Genomic DNA, 12,599 nt, shown 5'->3' with positions numbered 1-12,599 from the left:
GCACCTTTTCACCTTTTCAGTTTCAACCTAGTGTTGAAACTGAGAAGTGCAACAGAGTTGAGCTCAAGCGCCATGTGCGGGCCATATTCAATTATATTTTCAGAATTTGCTGCGGGCCAATTAAAACTGTAGTTTGGACACCCCTGATTTAGAGTGTTCACTTAATCATCAGTCATAAAAAAGAAGAGTAAATAAAACTTAATTTATTTTTCTTCTAAACTTTATATAAAATGATTATAGTTTTATGGGTGTTTTTGTAGGAAATTTTATGTAAAACATCATATACATATTATATACATCCAGGTGTTTGTGTGTATGTGAGAGCGAGAGAGAGAGAGTGAGAGAGAGAGAGAGAGAGAGAGAGAGAGAGAGAGAGAGAGAGAGAGAGAGAGAGAGAGAGTGTGTGTGCCCTAAAGATGGCACTGATCCCATACTGGGTTGATCACCTGATACTAGTAAGAAATGGAGATCAGATCAGAGAGAAAATAAAGAATGGATTGGGTCTGATCCTGTAGCATAAAGATAGAAACTCTATTAAATACTAACTAAAGGACAAAGTAATACATGTGATTTGGACTCCTTCTGCTCTGGGCTTTTTCACATCAACTCCTCAGATCCTGTAGATAAACGTGTTCTCGGTTTGCAGACACGGAAATGCAGGAACACTGGAGTCTTCACACACAATTGTTCATCACCATTAAACACTAGAAGAGAAAGAAGTGAATCAGAAACAGAAAACTAGAAGGTGGTGTTTGATGATCAGCAGCAGGTAATTATCTCTGCTTCAAGGAAACCAGGATTTGATTTCAGTGTATCATTTTTCGTTCAACATTTCTTCATGCTTTTTAATATCTTTGGTAGAACATTTAGTGAGAACAAATGAGAAGGTGCAGAAAATGGAAGAGGAACATGAGCAGATATTTGCATTACATCACTGCACTTCTCCAATCCCAGGCTGTAGAGTTTTTGCTGCTTTTAATAAAGATCACTGCTGTGGAGCTTCTCTCTTGTTCTACATGCATATTAAAGTGCAGACTTTAAGAACAAGCTGAGGGGAATTTTACAGGAATGATAGAAGACACGGTGTGGAGGTGGAGAGATAAAAGCACTGTCCGAGTGAGGAAACCAACTGCTTACAGGAAATCCAATTTTTGTGGCAATAAAAGATGAGCATCATCTAATAAATAATGCTAATGTGCTAAATACCACTAATGTAGTAAATAACTAATGTCCTAAATAACTAATGTAGTAAATAGTGCTAATGTAGTAAATAACTAATGTCCTAAATAATTAATGTAGTAAATAACTAATGTCCCAAATAACTAATGTAGTAAATAACGCTAATGTAGTAAATAACACATGTAGTAAATAACGCTAATGTGCTGAATAACGCTAATGTAGTATACAACGCTAATGTAGTAAATAACGCTAATGTAGTAAATAACGCTAATGTAGTAAATAACGCTAATGTAGTATACAACGCTAATGTAGTAAATAACGCTAATGTGCTGAATAACGCTATGTAGTAAATAACACTAATGTAGTAAATAACGCTAATGTAGTAAATAACGCTAATGTAGTGAACACTAATCACTACATCAGTTTCAGTTTGTTTATATAAAACAGATTTTTACTCACTTCAGTGTCTGTAATTTGTAACGTTCATCATACTTCAGATCAGAGAGACACTTCACTCCTGAGTCTCCTACTTTATTCACAGACAGATCCAGATCTCTCAGGTGTGAGGGGTTTGATCTCAGAGCTGAAGCGAGAGCAGCACAGCCTTCATCTGATACGCCACAATGCTCCAACCTGCAGATACACAATGACACACACTTCACTCTCTCAGTTTCTACACATCACACATCCGTTGTGTGTGAGAAAGAGAGAGAGAGAGAGAGAGAGAGAGAGAGAGAGAGAGAGAGAGAGAGAGAGAGAGAGAGAGAGAGATGGAAAGAGACAGAGAGTGTGTACGGTGGCCAAGAAGTGCAAAACACAAACAAATCAGAAAACAAATCAGACAAAGTGGAAAAGGGAGGTAAAGTGTGTGAATAAAACATCATCATCATGACTTTTAGGTCTATTTATTGCTAAAAGGTAAAAAAGATTTAGAAAAGCTGGAACATTTGATTGAAGTGAAACTTTAAGTTGCAGAAAGCCGTCATGATCAACATCACAAATACATTCATTTATTCCCCATTTGCACTGAAAAGTTTCCATGTTCCTGAACATCTGCTGATCTACGAACTGGATTTTTACTCGTGTTTGTATTAAACCCCTAAAAACTGCACCAATTCAGTTTATTCTTTTCCATTTCACTTCCTTTTCTACACAATCATATGATCATTTCACTTCCCAAAATAAAAAGTTCAGTAGTAGCTGAGTATCTTTCCTGCTCTTTGTATATTTGGGGCCATAAACAAAATGTTTACATTTTCATCTGCGGCATCAAGCAGACGATCAGAGTGTGTGAACGTGTTCCGCATGGTGTGTGTGTGTACAATACACAGAACACTAATTTAAACTAACAAATAAAACTAAAAAAATAAAAGTATAAAGTTCCTCCTCAGAACATGGATGCTGAACCTAAAAGCTCTGCTTCAGTCTCACTATTAGAGAATGTGTGTTACTGAGGAGCAGGTCATGTGACTCTCAGAGAGATTATCTTACCTCAGTATCTCCAGTTTACAGTGAGGATTCTCCAGTACAGCAGAGAGACACTTCACTCCTGAGTCTCCTACTTTATTCCAAGACAGATCCAAATCTCTCAGGTGTGAGGGGTTTGATCTCAGAGCTGAAGCGAGAGCAGCACAGCCTTCATCTGATACTCCACAATTATACAACCTGCAGATACACAATGACACACACTTCACTCTCTCAGTTTCTACACATTACACATCCTTTGTGTTCTCCCTCGTTCCTGCAGTGTTGGTGTGAGAACCAGTCACACACACTGATGGAAGTCCTCGTCTAGACAGTCATGTAGTGCGAGTTGCCCGACTACAAAATGGACAGATTTCATTTGTGTAAAATAAGTTGCAGCAGATTTCTCCAGGACTTACAAAGTAAATCAAAAATATATAATTTATCAATGAAAATAAATTAATTTAAAGATGATTTAATAGAGATAAATATTTGTACTGCACTTTGATTCATCTCAGACTGCTGACACAAGAAAACTGCAGTAAATGACCAGTAGGTGGCAGTGTAAGGTGTATTTCAGCTCATGTTCACAGCAGGGGATTAGAAGTAGAGCAGCACTAATGCCTAAATAAATGTGCAGGAAAAAACAGAAGTAAATGTGGGATTTTTTACTCTTAGAAGATCTTAAACATTTGCAGTTTAATAAAGAAGTTGTAAAAGAAGATGAGATGAAGGAGAGCAGCAGCACAAACACACGTCGCTCTGAGAAACAGAGAATGGAACTGGGAAGTCCAGAGCAATACAAGCTGACACACACTTCATCATTCTGCAAACGGAGCAGAGGGGAATCTCTGACAATGAAGAATAATATGGTAAGACGTCTAGAAACAGGTTGAAAAAGCAATGATGATGATTTGAAGATGATGTGTGTGTTATGGTGGACCGTCTCCCTTCTCTTGTCCAATCACAAGATCATATTAAACCTGACCAATGATTATTGCTGTGATTGAGATTCCTGTCATTATGTGTACAAGAGGTGTAAAGGTATTGCTGCTTTCTGTTCAAAGTCATGAATCAGGTTCTTTCTCTCTGTTTAACTGGAGTTTTATTCACACATGGATCTAAATCTCAGTGCATTCATGATTAGTGGAAGTGAGAAGTTTCATTACTGATATATTTGTTCTGGATGTTGTACTGCTACAGCAAATTTCACCTAAAAAACAACACTGCATACAACAATTCACTGCAGCTTTTAGTGAGTTCTTGTGTCTCTCAGAGAGATGATCTTACCACAGTGTCTTCACTTTACACTCAGGATTCTCCAGTAGAGCAGAGAGACGCTTCACTCCTGAGTCTTCTAGTTTATTTCCAGACAGATCCAGTGTATTGACAGTCAGATGCAGTTCTCTCAGACTGGAGGTTTCTGAGTTGAGCACTGAGGTCAGAGCCTCTCCACTTCTCCCTGCAATTTCATTGCATCTGATACTGAAGGAAATAAAAGATAATAAACAGAAATGCAGAAGATCAAACAAGTTCTCAAAGCTTCACTGCAGCGTCTCACTTTCAACATCACACACATCAGTTGAACACAATGATTAAATGGTGGAATAATAAGAATTAAGAGTCGGAGATGTTCAGATTTGGCTTGGCGAGAGTTTCAGCTGAGGAACATCATCACACACACGTTGTATAAACATGGAGGATGAGATCTGGGAATCCAAATGGGAAAGTAAGAGAGTCTGATCTAAAAGGTTTTTAAGAGGAGAAAGGGAAAAGTCTAAAGAGTCCTGCAGAGTTCGATTCATCTGAACAGCTCAGACCTTTGATTTGTTCTCAACACTGTAACAGTAGAACAATTTCATTCAGCTTCACTTACATTGCTTTTCTGGATGCTGCAATCACAGGCATCACTCTCACAAGAATCTCATCTCTGATCTTATCTGGAGTGATGTATTTATTCAGGTCAAATTCCTCCAGATCCTGTGCTGAGGTCAGTAACACAAACACCAGAGCAGACCACTGTGAAGGAGAAAGTTCACTTTGTGCTCCAGATTTCAGATACTGCTGGATTTCCTCCACTAGAGAATCATCACCCAGTTCATTCAGACAGTGGAACAGATTGATGGATTTCTCTGTATGAAGATCTTCACTGATCTTCTTCTTGATGTACTGAACTGTTTCCTCTTTGTTCTGGGAGCTACTTCCTGTCTGTGTTACTAAGGAATGTAGAAGTTTCTGATTGGACTCGAGTGAGAGACCCAGAAGAAAGCGGAGGAAAAGATCCAGATGTCCAGTCTGACTTTTTAAAGCCTGATCTACAGCACTCCTGTGAACATCTGAAAGTGTCCTACAGACCTGATTCTGTGTAAGAACATTTCTCTGCTCCTTCATGAAGGTGAGGTGCACATACAGAGCTGCGAGATGTTCCTGAATGCTCAGATGAACAAAGCAGTACACTTTACTCTGGTGAAGCCCAAACTCCTCTCTGAAGATCTGCGTACACACACCTGAATACACTGCTGCTTCTGTCACATCAATGTCACACTCTCTCAGGTCTTCCTCATAGAAGATCAGGTTTTGTTTCTCCAGCTGCTGGAAAGCCAGTTTTCCCAGTTTGAGAAGCATTTCTTTATCGCTCTCCTGCTTCTGTAGGTACTTCTCTCTTATGATGTTGGTCTGAATGATGAGGAAGTGTGTGTACATTTGAGTCAGAGTCTTGGGGATCTCTCCACTCTGCTTCACCCAACATTCTCTCTAGAACAGCAGCTGAAATCCAGCAGAACACTGGGATGTGGCACATGATGTAGAGGCTTCTTAATGACTTCAGGTGTGTGATGATCTTATTGGCCAGGTTCTGATCACTGATCCTCTTCCTGAAGTACTCCTCCTTCTGAGGGTCATTGAACCCTCGTACCTCTGTGACTCGATGGACACACTCAGAGGATTTGATCAGCTGCTGCTGGTCTGGAGGTGATCCAGATGAGAGCAGAGGAAGCAGGTTCCTTTGATCAGGTTTATCAGCAGCACATGCACTGGTGCTGATTCAGTTACATCACACACTCTCACTGTCTTCTGGAAATCCAGAGGAAAACGACACTCATCCAAACCATCAAAAATGAACAAAACCTTCTCCAACCTGGAAATGTCAATTTCTTTCATCTCCTTAAAAAACACATGAAGGAGCTCCATCAGACTCAGTTTCTGCTCCTTCATCAAATTCAGCTCTCTGAAAGGAAGTGGGAATATGAGGTGGATGTCCTGATTTCTTTTCCCTACAGCCCAGTCCAGAACAAACTTCTGCACAGAGACTGTTTTTCCAATCCCAGCTACTCCCTTTGTCAGAATGTTCCTGATGGGTTCTTCATCTTGTTCAGATAAGGGCTTTGTCAGAACATTCCTGATGGGTTCTTCATCATGTTTAAATAAGAACTTTGTCAGTACTCTCCTGATGGTTTTCTTTTGTTTAGATATGAACTTAGTCAGACAGTTCCTAATGGGTTCTTCATCTTGTTCAGATAAGGGTTTTGTCAGATCATTCCTGATGGGTTCTTCATCTTGTTCAGGTAGGGGTTTAAAGATGTCACTGCATTTAATAGGTATGTCCTCAGTTGTGTTCCTCCTTGATGCTGCCTCAATCTGTGTCACCTCATGTTCTTTATTGACGTCTCCACTGTCTCCCTCTGTGATGTAGAGCTCTGTGTAGATCTCATTCAAGAGTGTTCGGTTTTCCTGCTTTATCATCAATCCATTCAAACACTGAAACTTCATCAGATTGAACTTGAACTTCTGGAATTCATCTGCAGCAGTGGATTCTGGGTCGTGTCTGTGACAGGGTGAAGAAGGAAGACATGGTGAGACATGGGCTCTAATGATTAGAGTAGAAGTTCACATTTTTCCTGTTAGATAGATCTTTATGATGTTCTCACTGTGGATTTACTTTATTCTGCTGGAGGTTTTCTATCATCTAATCACTCTGTAGTTACTAACAGCAGAGAGCTTTAGAATAGCAGTGTGTCAGTGTCACAGTCATGGTGTTGGTTTTGATCGTACCCTGTAGCTGTGATGATGATCTTCTCTCTTCTGTCTCCTGCCTTCTGTAGAACACTGGGAACAAAAACAACAAGTGTTAAAGATCTCAACGTTCCTCACTTTAATACTGGAGTCTAAACCTGAACACAAATTGTACTACAATAATTGTAGTGAGAGCAGGAACACTTGGAGAACACAGAGCTGAAAACAACTCCAACATTGTGCACCTGGAGAATTAAATATGCTCCTGTTTTCATTTCACACTTTTTCCTACTTTTCTATTCTTCCAACACAAACCTCCAAAAGTATTGGAACAGGAAGTCCAGTTCTCTTGGTTTTTGCTCGACACTGAAGACATTTGGATTTGAGATTAAAAGATAAAAATGAAACAATAGATCAGAATTCCAGCTTTCAGTTCCTGATCTTTACATCTAGATGTACAACACTAGATGTTACATCACTTAGAACACTGCACTGAAACTTTCAGGAAATGAAAGCTGAAATTTTGATCTCTCGTCTCACATCATCTTCTGATGAAGATTTCCACCTGCTCACATGGTTTTGGGAAGTGGGAGTTTAGATTGAGGAAAATGCTGATTTTCATTCTGAATCAATTCTGTTTTCTCTCTGTAGTTCACTGTAGAAAATTATAGAAAATTATAAAAATGAATTTCATTGTTGCTAAAATCTTAAGATCTACAGAACATTCTGATCACTACATCAGGGTTCCTGATCCCCAAAAATACTGCTTACACCTTTAATTAGTAGTGTTTAGATGTTTCCTGTAGCTTTTTTGTTGTTGATATTAGTATTTTTATTTTAGGATTTAAGACATTACGTGTAATTGATTGTGACTTTAATAAATATTTACACTTTTTCATCTAAAGGATTTACTGAAAGTATTGTAGAATCACTAAAGACCAAGTAACTATAATATAAATCTAAACAGCTGCTAATGACGGTGTAGTGCAGCCATTAACTGTGACTTTCACTATTATGGGATGTTACCTTGGTCCAGGTGAGGAGATTCCAGTGCTAAATACCAAAGATTGCACCTTAGACTGATCACTCTTCATGGAGACACAGCTGGGCACTGGTGAGTGTGATTTCTCTCTCTGTAGTTTACTGTAGAAAATTATAAAAATGGCCATGAGACAGAATTTCATTGTTGCTAAAATCAGGATACAAAATCCAGTGCATTGAAAAAGTCGCTATGCAGTGGTGGTGTAGAGCAGGAAGTGGAGCACGGGTTTAAAACTGGTGATAAAAACACAGATTTAGTTTGGATAAGATTATAATTGATAGTATGTAGTTGATGTAGAAAACAGTTCCAGCCCACTGTAACTGCTCCTGCTGGATTGGAGTTAAACAGCACTTATTGATTTGGTTCCTGTAATTGAGGTGATGTTCTAAAGGTTTTCTGTGATTGTGCTGAAAAGGAGCTGAACTGAGGTCAGTAATGAGAATCTCCAGTACTGCTTAAACACTCATTTATAACACATATTATAAGGATTATCCATGTTGTTTGTGTCTTATAGCTTTAATTAGATATTGAGTTTATGGCTCTTGGTTTTGAGAGTTTTATAAATTGTGCACAATGACGTGTATTTAATTGTGTAATAAATGTATTTAGGGTGATGTTTATATATGAAATGAAGATCTCAGAAATGTCTCCAGATTTGCAGATATGAACAGTTCATTAGTAAAACACTAGAACATGGCAGGTTACCAGTCTTTTGAGGGTGAGGTCACATGATCTGTACCCTGATCAGGGATCTCCATTTTTCAATGCTCGTGTACACGCAGAGTCCTGAAGACGCCGATCTCTTCTGCTGGAATCAATCACATTCCTAGAAAACACAAAAACAACATGCAAAATCTTTCTAAAACCAGCTGATAAACAAATGCTACTAAACAACATATATAACAACATAACAATAATAGAGTGATAAAAATTACTTTTACAATAACTAGATAAATAGATGATTGAGATATTATATAGTCTTTAATTTATTATTATTCTCATTTATTATTGTACAATTATTTACTTTTCTTTTTTGTCTGTATTCTATTGCGGTTGAAAGTACATACTATTAGCATTTTATTTAATATTACCGGTACATTATAATGCATTATTATTATTATTTATTATATATTATATGTTATTACTATTATTATTTATAAACAATTTGCAATGATCAATATATTAGTTATTTATATAGTTATACTACTGTACTTTTTATTCCATCTTACTTAATACTGGAATACAAATAGATTTGATGCACTGTTATTGTACCATAATCACATCCATGTATTTCCATAAAGAATCCAGCAGTTCTTTTTGTTTTTCACTGTTTTGGAATGAATCTGTAAATAACTGCATCATTACAGTGGTTAAAAATACAGAAATAAGGCTGCCAGTGGGATTTGTATTATTTAGGGTTTTACCCATTTTCTCAAAGACTTTATTTCAGTAATTGTGAATTTAATTCTGACATTAATTGCGTCTCCACAATTTTTACCCAAAAATAAAACATGCCAAAAAATATGCAAGACAAGTGTGAGCTTTAATTATTTCTGTAACTTACAATTACACGATAACAAAATCAATTACCAAATTAAATCAAAGTCAATTACTGGCTTTGGGTGCAGCCATTAAGCCAGGTGGATTTGATGATTTTCTGAGTCATGGCTCAGAATGATTTCCTGTATCACCTCCGTTTAGAAACGCATGATCTGCTCCTGTTTACGGGAAATCATCCTGAGCCATGACAACAACTCCAGGATCAGCTTGGAACAACCAAACAATCCCGGTGTTCTCATGTCAGATCCTCCTCAATAAACTCAGAACATCATCAAATCCAACTGAGGAATTTGGGCCGAAACTGTTGTCCTCCATTTCGGCTGCTGTGCCGCAGTTTCCCTGCGGTCTTTCCACAAACTCCATTACAGAGAAAACACAAACGCATTATTCCGATAGAAAGTCGTTTCTAGGAAAAACTCACCCACTTTTCTTCACCACTGCATGTTGTTGGACATGAATCTCACCGCTTCTGGCTGCTGTTAAAGATCTTTGCGTTTTTCCAACCGCTCCTCCACATGGAGTCGAGGATGAGGAACACTTTCTCTTTTGGAAAACCGACTCGACTCTTTGAATCGACTCTTTGAGTCGACACTTTAAACCGACACTTTGACGAGTTAAGTTAAATGTTTCTTCTCCAAATCTTTTCAAGTTTTGTTTTTTGACAAAAGACAATTCATCAAGCAGACACCCGTGTCCAGAGCGACGTCCAGAAGTGCTTTAAGCCTCAATACACTTTACATGCACTTTCCCGATCTCCCACCACTGACTCATAGATTCAACAGATTCAAACCTCTTCTTCTCTTTTTTCCATTCTTTCCAAAAGTGTTTGAAGTTTTCATAGAATGTTTTTTTCTGTAAAGTTTATGACTGAAATGCCAGTAGGAACTTATGTGTTGTTGTTATTAGTGTGCACTCGACTGGGATTAGTTTGTGGTCTGAAAGTGGTGTAGGGAGAAGATCAGAGTGTGTGAGCGTGTTCCTAATGGCGTGTGTAATATGTGGAACATGTCTAAACGTGCTGCAGAAAACCTGCCTGTATGGAACTTCACCCACGTGTACGGATGTGTTCATGGGTTGTTTTCTCTCCATCTGTCTGAGAAGTTCAGGGATTTAGTTCTTATCTAAAGTCTTTAGTTTTATCTGGGTTATATGGGCATCATGTGGGAATGGGTTCAGAGTGGGCACTTTGATGGGCTGAATGTGGGCCCCAGCTTAGTCAGGGTTGTGGGCCCCAGTTAGGTTGCCCATTTTGTTTATTCGAGGGCCCTGTATGGGCCACAATTGGGCTTAAATTTAGCTATATTTCTCAAAAGAAATCTATCATTCAATTATTCAATTGATGAAAAATTCAATTTATATGTTTTTTTTGCGTGTTTTATACGATAAATAGATTAACAAAAAATGTATATGTTAAAAATAACATTTAGTTTAAAAAATAAATAAAATAAATAGCTTGTGCAGCTTACAGCGCCTCCCATTGGCTCCTGTGTTCCCGCCTTCTGATTCTGAAAAAACGGTCATCAGTCACTACCACTGATCACCTGACCTGGATAACCTGACCTCTCTGTCACGGTAAGAAATTAGGTTTTGTTTTAAATTAATCACATTTTACTGTTGTTTTTATTTAATGTATACTTCTGAAAGATTGTGTGGTAATTAAAGTGACAGGCACGATATAAAGAAGGTAAGTGTGGAGAGTGAACTGGTTTACCTCAGAGATAAACACCTATAAAAAACTGAAAATTGTTAACGATTAGCAGATAACTAGGAAATTGTCTACTAAAATGTGGAAATAATGACTTTTCAAACCATTTTCACCCGTGTTTTCTCCATATAGTGTCCTCATGATAACAGGAGGGTGAAACAGTAAAAGCACTGTGGAGTCTCTTTCTCTTTCACTACCTTTATAACGTGTATATACAATACACAGAGAAAAGCTCTGAGGAGATTGTGATAATACTAAAGATTATTTTAATGTGATATAGGTAAAATAGTTAGAGGTGATTAAAAAAGTTCATATTTATATCATTTCTAATCAATAAAAAAATGTGCTATGTTATTAAATTAAAGATAATAAACGTCATTTTGCACCGTTTAGAAAGTCAGTCAGACTCCACCCCTCCCCAGCTCTCGGCTCCGCTTCACGCATGCGCATAGACACTACGAACTGAGATGTGCTTGACCTGAAGCCGTGCAGTGCAGACCAACAAATTCGAGAGCAGACAACTCTGTATTCTTCCCATGGGCGTAAATTTCATTTAACAGTAGGGGGGGACAATAAATATAAAATTTCTTAAGAGCAATTTTTGAAGGGGGACACAAATAATACAGTCAAATTGTACTTACAGTATAAAGACACAGTGTCCCCACAGTGAAAAACTTTGTTTCTATTATTACTATTGTAGCATGGAGACTGTGTCAATTACAATAGTAATTCAAACTGCTTTACATAAATAAAGTAAAACTATCATAAAAAAAATAATCACAACAATAAAAACAAGGAATTAAAAAAATGTTTAACATTTTATTTACAAATTAAGACACTTAAGAACAGAATAGAAAATGATTTTACAAAAAATCCAGTGGGGTCAGTTCGGATGTAGCACAGTGCTTATTTAGTAAATGCACAGATAAACAATATGCTAATTGTGTGTTAATGTTAAATTAACATTATGCCAAGTCGCCCCAAATAAAACACTGCATGGGAAACGGCTTTGGTGTGTTAGTGTCAATGCGTGTAGACACTACAAAGTGTGTAGAGTAGGTGAGATGAACTGGGAAAGCAGGCAGTGGGTCAAACCACTGTGAGGAAGGGGAGGGGGAACTCAACTGTTTCTAAATGCATTTTTTGCTGTTTTTTTCCTACTTACACAATTATTCACAATTATTTTAGGTATACATATATTTTTCATATAATAGAGAATACATATAATAGAGAGGGCGATTTTTTTAAATAACTTTTGTTGGGGCGGCACAACCCTCGGATGGGGGGGAGACATGTTCCCACCGTCCCCCCTGGGATTTACGCCCATATCGCTTTCACGGTATTTTTATGTCAAGCACGCTCCGGTTTGTGCAGTCAAGTCGAACACTTGCTGTGTTAGCTCCACTAACGCTTTTTAAAGACAAAACATCGTTATAAGTAACTTAAACTAATGTTACAGTGGTCCAGAGTGAACCAGTACGAATTTAATAATCGATCTGTGTTCAAGACCCCACTAATTATTCTAAACATTAATCACAACAAAGCCTGAAATTCACCATATTGATGCATTTAACTTTTTGCATGGTATTGTGTCATTTTAACATCATTTACTCAGATCAGTTAACAGTTTGGGCAAAT

At 37.7% G+C, this 12,599-nt stretch overlaps 1 long non-coding RNA gene across 3 annotated transcripts; it reads right to left on the bottom strand.

Annotated features, from left to right (window-relative positions):
• Positions 1-6,692: 6,692 nt before the first annotated feature.
• LOC124376864 lies at positions 6,693-11,577 on the bottom strand. Of its 3 annotated transcripts, none has more exons than XR_006923926.1 (4): positions 9,678-11,577; positions 8,402-8,522; positions 7,681-7,797; positions 6,693-6,747 (listed from the first exon to the last, which is right to left on the bottom strand). It is a non-coding gene; the product is annotated as an uncharacterized LOC124376864 (long non-coding RNA). The 3 variants fall into 3 exon arrangements; XR_006923927.1 differs by having other exon boundaries at positions 9,682-9,696; XR_006923928.1 differs by lacking the exon at positions 9,678-11,577 and adding an exon at positions 8,969-8,981.
• Positions 11,578-12,599: the final 1,022 nt, after the last annotated feature.

The sequence above is a fragment of the Silurus meridionalis genome, chromosome 23, assembly GCF_014805685.1.
Source record: "Silurus meridionalis isolate SWU-2019-XX chromosome 23, ASM1480568v1, whole genome shotgun sequence".
NCBI classification, from domain to species: Eukaryota; Metazoa; Chordata; class Actinopteri; order Siluriformes; family Siluridae; genus Silurus; species Silurus meridionalis.
This window is presented reverse-complemented; position numbering and strand designations above follow the sequence as displayed.